Raw genomic sequence first — 14,712 nt, 5'->3', positions numbered from 1 at the left:
GCCTCCCCGAATATGTACTTCGTCTGTGGTACTAAGGCCTACACCTGGCTCCCGAAAGGTTGGGGAGGCACCTGCTACATCGCCTTCGTCCTTCCCCCGACATATGTGGCTCCAGCAAACCATCACCGGCAGAAACGTGCCAAAGACATTGTACAAGCCGACTCCACCGGAGCACAGTTCATGGACGCAGTAAAGGGTCTTGTTCCGCTCTGGGGTCCGATGGCAAACAGCCGTGCCATCCGCCACTTAACCCAGGCAGTCGAAACAGCAATGAACATTACAGCTGGCGCCCTCGCCAACAACACCGCTGAGCTTCAGGCCGTCCGTCTGGTGGCTCTTTAGAACCGCCTTGTTCTAGATGTGGTTCTGGCTGATCGTGGAGGAGCATGCCGCATCATTGGGTCCAGCTGTTGTACCTACGTACCAGACAACTCACCCTCAGTCTACAAAGCAATTGAACACCTCCACAGACTGTCCACAGAGGTCCATCAAGAGCAAGAAGAATGGTCGCTGGGGAGTTGGTTTTGGGACGCTATTAAAAGTTGGGGATGGAGGCTGTTTTCATTTGTCCTAAAACCGATTGTGATACTATGTGGATGTTGCTTGGGGATTCAGCGTCTGCCACCTTTATGTTCGCTTTTTATGAACTGCATCTGCCCTAAGACTTTGAACTTTGAAACAGAGCGGATGAAAGCCCTTTATGAGGTGGCGGTCCGCAGTATTATGGGGATAAATCCGAACTAGACAAGCTGGCGAGATATGTTAAAAGGGAGGACTGTGGAAATTTAGCCTGCAAACTGAACATTATCTGCGCCATCTTGCCTCTCCCCAGCGCCACGCACAGCGAATGCACGGCCGCCATTTTAGGCACCCCACTCTCTCCCCGCTCACTCTCGATCGCCAGCGCTTTCCCCTGGTGCTGCGAGCATCCCCCGCGCGCCGGCCACCCCCGCTCTCTCATACAGGCCATAAACCCTCTCCTTCTGCGCGACCCTGCTACGGAACCACATCCGACCGACATCCCATACATGGTCATGCCTCTCCTTTGATAACCCCCTTCCTCTGCGCCCCATTGTCCGAACTGGTCCCAGGCCATCACCTAGCCCTGCGGATGCAGTTTATTGCCCCTACTGTAAGGGAAACACCCCGCATCAAAGGGATTACAGTAGATCAAAGCCCCTACCCCCTGAGACCCGGCCGGTTGCACACATCCCCGGGAATTAGCGGAATTCCCTGCTGCGCGATAGCCATCTCCCACTGTGGGTGGGGTGGGAACTTCTACTGTATCTATGTATGGGATCGGATCTGAACCGGGGCTTCAGGGGATATTCCCCCATGCATCAAGGGAATCTCAAGAATGTACTATGTGTAATAAAGCAATAAACCAGTGTATAAGAGACCAGGTCTCAGAGATGCAGTTAGAGCACCTCGTGACGATACCTTGCTGTCTGATCTGATGTGTTCTGCTCTGACGGAATAAAACTTTGTTTCCTGCCTTCCAGTCTCCGGCGCCTGCCTCTTTCATTGGTAAATTATCGAGTGGTATAAGAGGCGATTACCGCCGGGCAAATACTTGAAAGGTTATCGACTGAAACTGCCGCTACCATTTAACAGTGCTTTTGGAAGTAGAGGCTTGGACCACCAGCTCTCAGGGGTGGGGTGTTGGGAAAAGAAAGTGGGGTAGCCGGGAGCCGGGAGGTGGCATCGGGCAATCATCCTATCCACGGGAGCCCCAATGTTGGGCCTGGACCTGGTGCCCAAAAGGACGTCAGTAAGGGCCTTGTTGAATGGAAGCAGAGGCTCCGAAGAGCTTGCTGCAGGCTGAAGCACCTCTGTCAGGAGGTTAGTCCTGACTGCCACTGTAGAGAGTTTGAGGTTGAGAGCCTTGGCTGCCCAACGCAACACCACTGAGTACGAAGCTCCCTCCTCCGTAGCCATGGCAGAAGGAGACAACATGCCAAGGTCAGGGGAGGTGTCCTGACCACTGGCATCCCCCAGTTCCTCACTCCAGTCCTGCTCAGATTCCACCTGATCAGTTAAAGGGTCTCCTGACCTCTCCCAGTCCTCCTCCTCATCCTCTGGATGCCAATCTGGAGTGAACAGGGGCACAAACACCCATCTTGGTGCCCGATCCTGCGTCAGGCGACGCAGGTCTGGCTCCGGGTCCATGTCGGGTTGGAGGCCGGGGTCGATGCTAGCCGGCGGGCCGACCGGCATCGAATGCACTAATGTTGCCGGAGAAAGCAGTGCCGGTGGAGGTGTAATCAGGTCAACCGGCGCCGATCCGGATCCAGGCCTGGATCCAAGGGGAGCCTGCGGCACCAGGGCCGGTGCCGTCGGTGGAGAAGGCCTAGGTCCCCCAACCGGTTCTGTGGGGCCCGAAGGCGCGCTGGCGGGTCCGGCCTGCCTAAAGATGGCATGCATCCCCTCATAGAACGTATGAAGCTGGGCGGGAGATCCTCCGGGTCCTGGGAAGGGAGGGAAATGCAGAGTAGACTCTTCGGGCTCTGCACGCGGAGCCGCGGGAGGGGCATCACCCGCATCCCTCGTCGGGTCGGCCGACCGACGAGGAGAAGTCGAAGAGCGATGGTGCTTCTTCGACTTCTTCTTATGCTTTGACTTACCCGACCCCGAGTGCGAAGACTTCGATGACTTGGACGAATGGTGGTGGCTCTGCAACCGGTCCTTCGACCTCCCTCACAACTGGAGCGGAGCCGACTGACGGCAATCAAGCAGCTTTCGGGACTGCTCCCGCAAAAGCCTTCTGTACCATCGACCGGCAGTCGGAGCATGACTTGGGGTCGAGGTCGTGCTCCAGCCAAAAGAGGCACACGCAGTGCGGATCCGTCACAGACATCAGTCGGTTATAGGAACCACATGCCTTCAAGCGATGGACTCAAAAAAGAAGTCGACAAAAGTCGAGGAAAAGTCAGTCAAAAAGTGACTGAATGTACCGCTCTTCCCGGATATGCGCTGGCTGGCGCAGAAAAAGAAAGAACTGATGTCAGGCAGCGAGGGGGGGTCTGAGTAGTTGCTGCGACGTCATCCCGGCGACACGACGCCAACGACCAACGCGGAGCCGACCGACGCCACCTTCCAATACGCAGAGGTACTGCTGACGAAAAAACTTTCCGGATACAGTCTGACGCCTGGGGCTAATTCTAAGGTAAGGGATCTATAACTAACGTGTTTCTTTCAGATATCTCTGTGATAAAGGTCCACATAGAAGCTGTATGGTGTATGGAGGACGCGCTCGTCTGTGCGTCACGCGTAGGAAGCCATTTTAATTGGGCACTGTTTCCTTGCTATTACTCCTTTTGCTGTGATACGCACACAAGTTGGTGTGCGTCCCTGGTATCTCTGAAAGCATTTCTCTGTGGCACGCACACAGTTTGGTGCACGTCACACAAATACAATTCATCACGATTTTGCCATCATTTCTTGGATTGTGTGTCGTTTTCAAGTATACGCACACAAAGTGGTGAGAGTCTTTGACAATGTAAAAACCTGCATTCAGCTGTGATACACACATTGTAGTGCGTGTTACATTTATTTTGTGTTTCTGGGACACACACACTTTATTCCTTCATTTAAACACCAATGTGTATGTACTGATATCAACTTGAGGGTAAGACGTTTTCTGTAGAGGTATTGTGGGCATCTTACTTGCCATAACTTTCCTGTGATTTGCAAGCACCTTGTGTTCTTTCTAAGAACAGATTTAAGAAATTAGTTGAGTTCAAGTGATTTAAGTTGAAGAACAGTCGTTTAGAATGGCACATTTCATGTCTTGCTTAGGTCTATTGATAAAATTACACCAGAAGAATGCAGAATATTACAGATCCTCCATTTTTCTAAGTTCACCTGGTGATCCAGTTATACCTTGGATTAAGTGGAAAAAAGTGTTCTCACATATTATGCCAATGTGTGTGGCACTTCTCTAAGTGCGAAAAGAATGATGTCACTATTAAGGCACTGCCTTGGATCAGAAGGTCAGGATGTATTTAAACATCCCCCTGATTTATTTAATGGAGGTGGGGGCTAATCTTAATGAGTATGTATGATGTCTCAAGAAATTAGATCTGCACTATCTCCCCAAGATGAGTACTGATCTCGAACAGTACCATTTCGGAAAGAGATGCAGCGCCATGGTGAAACCGTGAAGCAATACATAACAGAGCTGCCTAAATTAGCCTCTACACGTGGCTTTCGGGGGATCTAACGAGGAGCGCTTTAGCGATCAATTTATGTTGGAATGTGCTTTGGAGAAAGCCAAAGAATCAATGTGATAGAAAGATAATCCCTCATTGCAAGGCAAGCTGACTATGGCCAAAACTAATGAGCACTCCAAAGCCTGTGTTGAAACTATTTGTAAATACTTATCTGGTGTGGAAATAAATGGTGAGATAGTGTTTAAAGTTGTGTCTGATAAATCAAAACCAGAAAAAGTAGCACAAGACAAGTCTAAATTCAGGAAATGTGGTAGGGAAAAATGAGAAAAACTAGGGAATACATTCAAGGCACTTTCGGGTAGATGTTATCGATGTGGCAACCTATGCCACATGGCCAACTACAAAGATTGTCAGGGCTGGAACTCCCTGTGCAAAAACCATGGCAGGAAATGGCACTTTTCAAAGTGATCTACGTCTTTACGCACTATGAAGATTGTTAAAGAAGTGGGCTGTGAAGATGAGTATGTTGAAGGGGACGATGTAGATGAAATCGTTGTTCTGCAAATCAAAGAAGGAGATCCTGAAAGTCCGGTGCAGACTTTGTTTGTCAATGGAGAACCTGTAAAAATTCTATTTCACTCTGGCGCAAAAATTATGCTAATAGCAAAAGTGTTTTACGAATGCACACAGAAAGGTAAAGTGAGGTTAATGAAACCAGATATTAGGCCCACAGCGTATGGGGGTCAACCTATTAAACTGTTGGGATACTTTTGAGGGTCAATTGAATATAGGGGTTGTATAATACCCGGGAAAATTTATGTGTCTGTTAAAGGAGACTCACTTATAAGTTGGTTCCATCAATGGGTTCTTCATGTTTATTTAGATCCGAATGAGTCTCCTACTGTTCGTACTAAAGACATGCCTGTTGTTTGTAATATCGCTGGTGGTGATGAAGAGTTGCTTAAAAAATGCCCTGAAAAGTTTAGGATGCTTGAAAAACTATGTGCATTTGATCAGGCTCAAAGATAAAGCAGTGCTGTAGGTTGCTAAAGTAAAAAATGTGCCACTGTCAGTCAGAGAAAGTATGAAGAAAGAATTGGATAAGTTGCCCGACAATGGTATCATACATGAAGTTGAGACTTCTAAGTGGGTGGCGCCAGTGGTGATGGTGTGTAAGGCTAATGGGGAGGCCAGCCTTTGTGTAGATTTGAGGGAGTTCAACAAGTCTGTAGTGGTGGACCATTTCCCACTACCTAATATCAAAGAGATGCTGAGTTCACTCAATGGGGCCAAGCACTTCTCCACATTAAATTTAAGCTCCGCGTACCACCAAATAAAACTGAATCCAACATCTCATGAGTTTACCACCTTTATCACGCTGTTTGGCACATAGAAATTCTTGAGGATGCTGTTTGGTTTAATATCTGCTGCCTATGTGTGTCAGAGGGCAATGGAAAGGGGCAATGGAAAGGGTCTTAAGGAAGCTGAGGGGGTCAAAGCGTACCCAGACGACGTGCTTGTGGTTGGTGCATGAGGTGTTGGTGAGATTGCACAGCTGTGAACTCTCACTAAGACAAGAGAAATGTAAGTTTAATTTCACATAAATAGAGTATTTGAGACATTTAATTACTGGCACAGGAATTCGACCTAAAAACAGTTTAGTTGGTGTAGTCAAAAATGTACAAGACGCACTAGTAAAGTATTACTGGAGGATGAGGCAAGCAGAAGACAACACCCTAGCCCACCACTGCTGGGTAGAGATTGAAAATCAAGCAAGGCTAGTCAATTCAACCACAACTGTTTTGAAAGAATCCCTGTCGGCATTACAGCTACAGGAGGCCTGGTTCACCCCTGCAACGTACTCCGGATTGAAAAGTGTTGTGAATAATGCCACCAAGCGGATCACTTTATTAACAGACAAAACCACCTTTGCAAAAAACACATCACGCTCAGGCTGTGATACATGCCTACCAGAAGCTGAAGCCGCAACCGTATCTGACTGAACACTTCTCCCTCCAGGAAAAACACTATCTGACGCTGCTACAAATAGGGTCATTTCCCTCAAAGGATCTGACCCCGAAATGGAAACACACATGGCCATCCACGGAATGCCGCCTTTGAGGAGAAAGGGGACGCGTCACTTTTACATCTATTATGAACGTGCACTTTTTTATTAGAAACTCGAAAATCCGTCCTTCGGGAGGCTCTAAGGAAGGAACAAATAAGAACATACAGAGCAGCTGTCATTAGGTATCTTGGAGGGCTGTCAATTTTCCAATCTTGTAGAGCCATAACATTTTGGAAAATCGCGGCAAAAGAACTGGAAAAAAGTAATTCAACTCAAGTAGCCTAATAATAACTTGCAGTCAAACATTCTTTAAAGTACTGATACACCTGTCAATATTTTTATTCAATTAGTTGCCCACCGTCCTCGGTTATGACCTTAAGGTCTTTTTCATAATAATATGCTTTTGAAATGTACATTTAAAGTATTGTGTCTCACGATGGTTCTCCATCCTTTTATGATTTTTAACTAATCAAATAAAAGTATATTCGACCAACCGTTTGCTCGATCACAGAAGGTGTGATACAGGAAGATGAGTGGAAAAGGGAGCTTGAGAAGGACAAGTGTAAACAGAAGGTAATGAAGTCAGTGAACAGTGGTGGTCTAGTTTGGACAAAATTGATGAATGTGTTTCTGGATTCTGGCAGGTAAGGAATGAATTGGGTGTAGTTGATGGTTTTTTGTTAAGAGGAAGTAATTTGGTTCCACCACAGCTTCTGAGAAAGAAGCTGGTAAGTTGTGCCCATTCAAGTCATATAGGGCTCTCCAAAACTAATGAATTACTTAGGGAAGTGTACTGGTGGCCAGCTATGGATATAATGGTGGAAAGAGAAGTGAGGGAATGTCTTGAGTGTGTGAAAAGTGACAATATCTTGAAGTGTAGATGGCAGCCTATGCTCATAAGGTAACAAGCTGCCCCTGCATGGGTGGACATTGCTTTGCACATTCTAGGACTGGTGAAAGAGAAATCTGCTGACAAATATGTTTTGATGTGCATTGATATGTTTTCGCGATGGGCAGAAATGAAGGTGGTGAAGTCTGTTGAATCTAGAGATGTCTGCTTTTTGGAGGAATTATTTGAGAGGAAAAGCTTCCCTTCCTCCATCGTTACAGACAATGGTGTCCATCTTACTTCTGCACTGTTGAGGAAATGTGAAAATCAAGAGGAATCACACACAAGAAAACTGCACTTTTTCACCCAGAGACGAATGGAGTTGTGGAATGCTTCATCAAGGCGTTGAAAGAGTGTTTGCAACAGTCTTTGGTGAGTGGAGTCAGTTGGGAGGATCCCATGAGAAGAAAAGTTTGAGAATATCGCCTGACACCGCATTCCACAACTGGTGTGTCTCCCTTCCAGTTATTAAAGGGAAGAATTCCCTGTAGTGTGGTTGTACTGAATTGAGTAAGCAGTACATATAAGAGAGTGGATGATGATGTGGGAAATATTGCAGGTTGGAGGGAAAAAGAAAAGGAGAAAAAGGTGTGAGGAAAGGTTTTATATGACAGACGCAAAGCAGTGAAAGAAACACTAGTGCTTGTAGGGGACTGGGTAAAAATTAAATCCCCAAAGAAGGATGGACACAAGTTGTATAAGTTCAGTCAGCCTTTTAAAGTGATTCAGCTTTTTAGAAATGCAATTAAAACCAATGATCAAAAGATATGGAATCTCAACAGACTGGCCAAGTGTACCCCAAGTGTGGTAGATGGAGGGGGAATAGCTAGTCACAGTAATCCTACTGACCAAATTGTAAGACCACAACAAGTGAGGGTGATACCAGCATAGTTAAGTAACTATGTATGATGTGGTCATCCACCTTTGGTCCACAGGGTTTCGGTGTAAATTGTCTATACATATATACATGGCAGGTTTATAGTTTTCTGTCTTTTATGATTTTTCTAGATTTATGTTTATTAGGTACAGAGGGAGATGCTGTGGTATCATGTATTCTACACCAATGTTCTGTTTCCAAGGGATGACTTAGAAGCTCTAGATGTTGGTGGCCTGACGCTGTGGATATGGTCTCCTGTAACAATCTTTATTAAATAAAGTAGATCTGTTTAATGATACTTTACTCAGCATTCTTCTTTGACTTAACAATTTTCTCCTCCTATGTGTGGTGCAGAATGCCGCACACATAAAAAGGGGAAAAAACGAGGAGACAAAGTTATTTCCCCTCGTTGTGCCTCCCCTACACCTCCAAATGCTTTTGACGCACTCCCCGGTTTGCAGAATGTTGTAAATCTGGGAATGTGTCTAATGCCATGGGTGTTACATGGCAACACCCACTGTAATGCCCATGGAGTGCCTACCCATCGTAGTGTGAGGCAACGCAGCGATGTGCGCTGCGTTGCCTCACTCCATATCTACAAGGCCATGAAAAGTCATACAGGGTGTTTTTATGTGGCCTTGTAGATTTGGCTAAGCTCTGTGTGCCGCCGTTCCGGCGGTGGCTATGGGCTTGTAAATGAGGCCCAAGAGTTCAGGAGTGGTGCAGTGCCCTGTGACATTTCCCGATTGCCTAAGAACAGGGCAATTCCATTACTGAACTCCATTGCCTTGGGGAACATTGGAGTGTGAACTCACACCACTCAGGAACTCCACTGATTAGTAGTAAGACAGACTTTAGAAAGTACTACTGAATTATTTACAGACTGACTGCTAGCCGCTATCCTGTTCTTTGTTTGGGTGATGATTTTGGGTTTAATTTGTGTGGTTTAGTCTTTGGACCTTTTTTGTATCTCTGTGGATTTAGAATTTCTCTTATTTATTAAGTTGACTTTTTGTCACTTTTTTGTATGTATAATATCTATGTGTGTAAATGTGTGCTTGTGTTTGTGTGTGTGTAACTTAGATATGTGTTGATCTACAGTGATCAGGAAAAATTAATGATCAAAATAATTATAGAATAATTGTTTGCACACTGTATCTCTGTGGTTTATTTCTAACTGGTGAAATATTGATGACAATGGGGGGCTTTGATTTGTAGTTACATTCCTCAAGGCAGTGCCGCAATCTTGAAGATAGTTCCACGTTTGAAGGTATTCTTAGTAGTATGTTTGCAGCAGGTTTAAAGTGGTGTTTCAGGTTTCAAATACTTGAATTACAGGACATATCTATAAAAAAAATTAAGCGTTATTGTCCCAGGTGTTGCCCTGTTTTTTAGGTCTCGCCTAGTGACGCAGCGCAGGCGCTGCTCGCTTGCGAGATCTATTGTCGTCGGTTGTGCTTCGGAAGCGGGATGGAAGCTCCACCCATGCTTTTCATAGGCGCGCGTCAAAAATGCCCGCTTTTGATTGGAAGGGAGGCATGTTTGTTCCCTCCCTGTCTCCTGTTTGCCGTGCCTGCCCAGACAGGAGATGTGTACGCGCAAGGCATGTCTTTTGCTCTCAGCTTTTCAGGCATTGTATCAGTGTGTGAGGCACAACTCGCGCATGTGGCTCTCTCTCTCTCGCTTCTCAGTGAGTCACCAACTCTAACAGCGACAGCTTGTTGTGCTACTTCCCTGAACCTTTATTTATTAACGGCGAGTGCCCATATTCCTAAGCCCCGCCCTTCCCTCCTCATGCCGTGCCTTTCATTTGCATTAAGTAACGACACCTCAATGATTTTTCTTTTTTAGCGAACGCCATACAGACAAGGCGCACGTACTCCAAGGAATGTCCAATTGCAGTTGCGGGCGGAGCCACAAAAGTGAAAAGGGCAGTCACGCAGCAACCCTTGCTGCTAATCCCTAATGCGGTATGTGGTTTAGAACTGTGTGCAACCTCATTGCCGTCGGGCTGCCGGTGTCACGGAGGACGTCATATCCGATTCCTGCTGCTGGAGCGGGGAGTTTGAGTAAGGCGGCCCTGCATATTTAATGATTGGGCCCCTCGCAGCAGTGCTGGAGGCAGCTAACACAGCTTGGGCCCCCGCCGTGCTACATCTATGCTATTTTACCCGGTCACAGCCACCAAATTATTGCTGCAGCCGACTTGAGGGAGACAGAGTCGAAAAGTCGGTGACCCACCGGGTCTGTGACTGGGTAGCCCCAACTGCGACTCACAGAAGTCAGGACAGCCTCACTAACAATGTGGACTCGGCCGCGGGCTAGGCGGCAACCTCGAATTTCCGCAGCCTGCGAAGGCCCAACTCAGCTTCTCCTGGACTCAGTCACGCTGCAGTGAAGCACCACCCGCCACAGACAGTCCTCCGGACATACTCTCATTTGCAGCCAGGTCGCGACCCAAATAAGTAACAAACGGGGGTGAACTTCTGCGTGAAGGGCGCCTAATGCATTTTGGTTCTGTGTTTTGTTTTTTTGCAGTTTTATATAGTGCAAACTCAAGCTCCGCTCTCACTTTCATAGTAGCAGGCGTGCTGTTGCCGAACTGCCTGACACCTCTTCTCACCGCCCCCACTACTCAGCAGGAGCAGTGGTGCCACCAAGTCACAAACGCCGTCTTGCAGGAAGAAAAGCGGTCGGCAATGGCAAGGTAACTGCTGCTTAAATGGTTGAATTGGAAATTGGTCTCTGAAGTTGGCGGTGTGTGTTTTATCTTCATTCCATTTTATTTATGTAACCAGTGCAGCACAAATGGGGGCCCAGCTTTTCATTTGTTCGTTGTTTATATTTTGGACAGTGCACCTTCATAGTAGCATGCACACCGCGCTAAATAAGTAAAATGGAGACTGCGCTTTTGTTTTCCAATACGGATCACCAAACACAACTTTACAAATTGCCGCCCGGCTGCTGTCCCATTCGATTCCTGCTGCTGGAGCGGGGAGTTTGAGTAAGGAATAGATATGCATACAGCCTAAGGCACAGGGAAATAAAGGTTTTAACTGTAATTAGACAATTGTTTTTCCATGTGTCACCACTGGGCGCAGCCCGCAGGGTCCATAGTTTGAAAGATGGCCACTAACCCACATCTCTCTCTCTCTCTCTCTATTCCTGGCACTCTCTCCATTGCTTTTTGCTGCACTCCCGAGCGCCTGACACTGTGTCCATCCCTCGCGTCTCCTCTACATCTGTTCTCTCTGCCCTGTCCCCTTGATCACAGTGTCTTTGTTCCCTTTGGAGTCCCATCGCCTCGGTGCTATTCCTCCCCCCTCTCTTTCTTCCTCTCTGTCCCCCATCCCCTCCCTCCCACTTGCTCTCTCGTTTTCCTTCATCTCTCCCTATACTCGGTCTCTCTTTCTCCATGGTTCTCTCTCTTACTTCTCTCTCTTTCCCCCCTCTTTCTTCACTCTCACTTTCCACTGTATCCGTCTCCCCGCCCCCCACCAAGTCTTCTTCTGACTCCTCTCTCTCTTCTTCCTCCTCCTCATCTTGGGGCGGTGATAGGGTGCCCCAAGGCCCTCTCTGAAAATGTGAGTTGGAGGTGACATTAAGTGTGAAAGAACCAAGGTGTGAACAGGGAGAAGAGGCAGGGGCTGGGTGGGCGGCAGGTAGAGGGTCAAAGGGGGCATTGGCTCTCAGAGAGGTGAGAAGGAGCGGGGAGCAGTCTGAGCACAAAAACAACACCAGAGCAAGAGGCAGACGCTCCGCGGGGAGCCTGGTGTAAACCGAAGAAACGTACACTTCTTAGCACTACAAAGCAGCCGAAGTGCGCCTTTCACTGGAGCCAACAAGCGGCTGCCATTGCCGGTTTAAAAGACGGGGAGCAAAGAAATACAAGCATTTACAATACAATAGGTCTCGCATTTACCCGACTTTGAGCTATTCACATTGCAAATAACAATGCATTTTATTATTGTTTTCGTTTAAAAACATAAATAAAAGGCATTATCATTTACAATGCCAATAGCTTAAACTCACGTAAATGCGAGACCTATTGCATTGCAAATGCTTGTTCTACCCTTGGGAGATAGCAAGTCCACGTTCAGTCGTGCCTCTCGTTAACTTTTGTCAGTCGATACCTGCTTGTGTGTTTGCATCCATTAGTGGATGAGACAGCCCTGGGTTGTCTGTGTTTGGGTCAGTGTTGCTTATCTGTAGAAACACTAATGTGTGTAAGGGGAAAGGAGCCATCCTATGCTGACCCATGTTGAATCAATTTCATTATTGGGCAGAGTCAAAATATTGTTGAAGCTTTTACTTCATTGTAAATTATGCTACACCTGAGAATCCTGCGTTTTGTGGACCTACACCAAAGTAATTTTGTGTTTCAGAGGCATCATATATTGTGTCATGCACGTGACAGTCCAAAACTGGAACAAGAATCCCGACGTCTCAAGAGGAGGATGATTTTGATGACATATGTTTTCCATTTTAGGGACAAAGATACCATTGCCCATCTGTGTAGGTCTTTCTTAAGGGGTGTGTTATCAGCTTTGTAAAGTTCTTTGGATTTGGCACAGATTTTTACTCTCAGCTGCTTGATAATGTGTTTCAGTGTTGATTCTTTATTTACCAAGGCAGTGTGCTGTTGGGTATATGGTCTGGGAGGCCTAGAGTTAGGTGCATCGTCTTTTGAACTTTGAGTTTGAATTAACCCTGGGCGTAGTTCGCGTAGCCGCGCTTCGCGAAGCTACGCGGAGATGTTCTTGCACTACGCGAGCTACGCGTAGCTACACGTAGCTTCGCAAGCTTGCGTAGTTGCTTGGGGCACCCATTCGCGATGGCTTTTTCTTGTTCGGGAGCGCAGTGAGCGTGTTCGGGGAGCTGTTTGCATGCTCGGGGGATAATATCTCGCGATCTTACCCATGCGGTCACCAATGGGCGCGGCCATCTTGTTTTTCAATTGTCCCACCCGCTCGCGATGCCTTATTTCCTGTTCCGGGTCACGGATAGCTTGTTCACGATGCGCATGTCGTCTTTGGGAGCGCATTTTACTTGTTTGCGACGAATATTGCATGTTCGCGAGAAATATCGCGCGAACTTACCCACGCGGTCACGAATGGGCGCAGCCATCTTGTTTTTCACTCTATGCTATGGTTCTGGGCCTACTTTTCTATCCTCCCTTAATCTCTGTAATCCTTTGTATTTAAAACATTTTTTCTGACTTTTTTTAGTTATCATCTATCTCTTTCTTTCCCTAAGTTTATATTTTGCATTTTATTTCTACTTTTACTGTTTTTTTTTACTTTTATAAAGTTCTTTCTTTCTTCTTCCCCCTAACTTTTTTCCCCTTCTAACTTTTCTTTTCCGCCTCCCACCCACCCCAGAACCATGGCCAAGGGCACACCTAGTGCTAAGGGCAAGGGACCTGCAGGAGCAGACAAGGGCCGCCTGCCTTGCGGCAGAATGCGTCCTGCAGGGGTGCAGGGGTGCAGGCCCGGCAACATTTTGGGGAGGCGGAGGTGGCCTCCCTTGTTTTTTTCATTCAGCGCCACCTCCCCTTGACCTTGGCAGCAGGCGGCAGGCCCGGCTCTGGGTACGCTACCCAGGAGCGTTACCGTCGGTGGGCGAAGGTGCGCCGGACAGTGTTCCAGTGCTCAGGGGTCCGGCGCACCCATAATCAGCTGGCCCACCGGTGGTCCGACATCCTAGACCGGGAGCAGGACCTGTTGGACCTGCTAGGTGTCGAGGTCGTAGGGCTTGGTGAGTAACTTATTGTGTATAAATTAAATTTGATGAATAACAAGATTACTGCTGCGTGCTACGCGTTGCTGGTAAATTACGTTCCAAAAAGCAAAATCTTCTGTGATTGTAGGACCCAGGTGCTCGGTGATACTCTTACTTGTTTGCAACTTAGTTTGCGGCTGCGCTAACTTGTGCTGATTATGTAAGAGTTTATTTTAGAGAACTGAAGTTAGGTAATGCGATTTGCTAGAGAGACTCTAGTCCTTCCATTGTCCTACTGTGAAATAGTGGTGGATGAATATTGGATACTAGGTTTAGTTTGTTAGTATTAGTTAATAATTGTTTTATGCGGTCTGCGTGACGCCTCCTCTGTCACTGAGTGCTGCTTACCCCAGTCCTCTGTAGAACCTTTTGTACTTTGTTTAGTGAGTGGTAGGCTTAGCATGGTCAGTCAGTAGCAGAACTAGATCAGAATCATGCAACCAACCCACAATTTGTTGTATGTATGCCCAAAAATTATGCATGTGTCCTCCATCTCATCTATGCATTTGATGGCTAAAAAAATGGAAATGCAGTCTTAGTGAACAATTGGCTCGTCTGGAATAGGTGGTGTAGGTCAGGTGGTACTTATTAGGCTTCGTTAGTATTTGTAATCAGAATGATTATGGAACATGGGAGTGTTCATAAATAAGTAGACGATCCATGAGTGCAGGAAGCAGCCAGTAGTCGATCCATCTGATTAGACAGGTCAATTTTATTGCAATTGTTGTTTCCTAAAATGTTTTTTGACTTATTTTTCCAAATGATTTATTATTATTTGTTTCACAGCACTCCTTAATGTTTGTCTCTTTCTTTATTATATTTTACATGATCATCTGCACCACCCAGGGGCAAGAAGACGGGGTCGGAGTCGGCGGGAGAACCACAGGACCGTTCCTCTACCGAGGCTCCTGCTGCTGGCCCCAGT

Source organism: Triturus cristatus, chromosome 3_2, assembly GCF_964204655.1.
Source record: "Triturus cristatus chromosome 3_2, aTriCri1.1, whole genome shotgun sequence".
Lineage (NCBI taxonomy): Eukaryota > Metazoa > Chordata > Amphibia > Caudata > Salamandridae > Triturus > Triturus cristatus.
Note: the sequence above shows the minus strand (reverse complement) of the source record.